The sequence below is a fragment of the Gymnodraco acuticeps genome, unplaced genomic scaffold (genome assembly GCF_902827175.1).
Source record: "Gymnodraco acuticeps unplaced genomic scaffold, fGymAcu1.1, whole genome shotgun sequence".
Lineage (NCBI taxonomy): Eukaryota > Metazoa > Chordata > Actinopteri > Perciformes > Bathydraconidae > Gymnodraco > Gymnodraco acuticeps.
The window spans coordinates 213,451-216,549 of NW_022992022.1; positions in this window are offsets into that span (position 1 = coordinate 213,451).

Below are 3,099 nucleotides of genomic sequence, written 5' to 3' on the forward strand. Positions count from 1 at the left end.
AACAGTGTCGGGTTACAGACGTGCTCCCCTTGTCACCTCTCACTCTTGCGGGGTTTGTGCAGAGAACTGCGCACAGCAGCTGAGGCCCTCTGGGCGGGGCCCCCTGCGCAAGGCGGGGCCCCATGCAGCCTGCGTGATTGGCCTGTAGGGAGGGGCGGCCCTGACTAGACGGTCAAAGTCAATACACACTATAGACAGCAGTTCAGTAAATTCATCAAAAAAGCTTGCACAGTATTTGGGTGGTCTATAGATATTTAGGAACAGAGCTCGAGAGGAGCATTTCAGCTGAAGGGCCACATATTCAAAAATAATCAAAGTTTCCATACAATGTCTTCCTGCATTGAAGGGAATCATTGAACAGAATAGCAACTCCACCCCCTTTCTTATGCATTCTTTCCTGACTCATAAAACTAAAGTTGGGAGGGGTTGATTCGATAAGAACAGCTGCACTGTTATTTTGTTCAATGTAGCGTTAGCATTTCACCCGCCGGGCTTAAATGGTGTATTATAGAATGATCACACCGGTATGACAGTACTCTTCAAAGGGTTCACGAAATATAACTACCACTCTTACTGTTTAACATGTTGGGTTACTTAATGTTACTTCATGTTAAGGCTAATAAAAATGACAAGGCTGTAAACTAACGTGCTAGCTACTAGCTAGGTAGCTAACTTGATCCAGCCACTCCTGGTCCTTTCATCAGACGGGAAGCGAAAGAACGAGCAAGACCCATTGCTGGTATGATAACAACCTGGTACTAAGCACACAGGCATCTTGTTAAAGTTATCTTATTTTAGCCAGCGCCATATAGATTATATCTATATGGCGCTGATCTTAGCTATCTCTTAGTGGAGGAAAACAGTTATGACATCACTTACGCGACTCTGGGATTTGTAGTCTTTCTAGTTGCGTATTTTTTTAATAGTCTTACATTTCAACAGTTTTACGAAAAAAAAGCCCACCCATTTAGAGGGAAGATATGATTGGTCAATTGTACTGTCATTTGACATTACTCTCTCGTTGAGTTACTATAGCTGGCCCTCTGTGAATGTACAGAGGGACCAACAAGCTCTCCCGTCTTCCCAGTAACTCGCAGAGACGGCATTTAACCCTTCACATTGCAACAGAAACTGAACAGGCAGATTCGAAGGATTTATTTCTTTGGAAATGTTATTTTAAATACAATTAAATCAAGTTATTTTGGTAAAACTAATGACAAATATTTTTAGAGAGCCCTGACGGTTCGCCACTGCGTAATACGTATATCAATATTGTGAGGGAAACTTCTGTGTAGCAATGCAGTGGGAGTCACCGACTCATGAAGGAGACACGGGAAGAGCAGGAGCTTTGATGTCAAACACTAGTGCTGTAGCGACGCGTCGACTTCAAAATATCGTCGACGACATATTTCCGCGTCGACGCGTCGCTACACACACGTGGGTCACCCAAAGCAACAAGCAGTTCGCAATCGCACTTCAAACACAATGGAGACTGAAACGGCTACCACCTCCTCCTCACAGGATTGCGCACGAAGCCCCCAAACGAAAACATCTCGCCCTAGGTCTTCAAAAGCATGGGAATATTTTAAAGTTAGTCCAAAACGCAAAGATATTTATATATTTATATCTCACTGAGACTGCTGCATAGCCTAGCAGAAGCAGCAGCTAGCTGTGGTGGCTACCATTAGCAGCTAGCATTTGCTCTCCGATTTTTACATAAAATGGAATTATGGATTATAAATTCAATCATTTTTTTATACATAGACGTTAAAAACCTATGGATTAACCGATTCAGCCGCGTTTTTTCTCATTTTAATGCCATTGAACACGTCTTTTGATCAGATTGACAGCTACGGCGGTGAGACGATCTCCCTAGAAGCTCTGTGAAGGTACGTGTTGTGATGACTGTATTTGCTTCCCCTGTCGCGAGTCCGGATCACTCAGTGATGATACTATATACCTACATAATCTGTGGAGTCTCAGCTTTAATCGGATATATTGTATGTGCAGCTACGATAAGTAATAAGGGTACTTTTATCTTGAGTTCTGTGCCAATGTCCGTTAGCATTTTTCGCTCAGGGGTCATTTAGATGCTTCTTATGAGACTTGTGTTTTGTTTTGGTAAACATGGTTTGTATCGTCAATTAGCTGAGATTATTTCCGTTAATCTGGTATAGCACATTAATAGGTTCTTAAATATTAAGATCCCCTGAGACACAGTATCGTGAAAAAAAAATGTTTTACATTACGTTTTTTTTACATTACGTTTTTTATTAATTGAACAACAGAAAAATAATCGTTATATTAGTCGACTAATCGATCAAATAATCGCCCGATTAATCGTTTTCAAAATAATCGTTTCCCCCCAGCACTATCAAACACTGATGGTTTATTTAGGAGTTTCGGCCGGAGAATTCACATCACAAGTCCAAGAGCCAGAGGTTCTGACTTCACGGTAAAGTTGACACGTCAAATCTGAAGAACTCTACCCCAGACCCATGTATTTAGCTAGTTCAGAGAGAATCATCAACATGCTGCATAACAAGATATAATGCATAACACCTCTATCAACAGGCAGGAACATATAACCATAACACCTCTATCAGCTGACGCCAACAGGCAGGAACATAGAATCATAACACCTCTATCAGCTGACGCCAACAGGCAGGAACAGGGAGACAGAACACTGAGAGCACAGCAGCCAAGGTTACAAGGTGCGTGTGCTCAGTCAGGACAGTTTGAACTGATAAACTGGGTCAAAGTTATGGGCCTTGGGAAATATTTCCCCAACAGTTCTCTATTTTTATCAATTTTGATAATCTAAAAACCTTAGGCTTAGTCTAATAATATTTTTGTTCAATACTTAAATCAATGGGAATCTTCAGATTTGAGTGTGGACTTACACAACATCAATTACATCAATAACAATCACATTAAGAACAACATAATAAGATTGAAACATTCAATCACAATGATTGATACAGCCAATCATAATAGAAAAATCATCTATCATCTTTTGTCAAAAGCATAATAATGAACACACATAAAACACAGGTGCACAATAGCAAATATATTTGTTTTGAACTAATATATTTTATC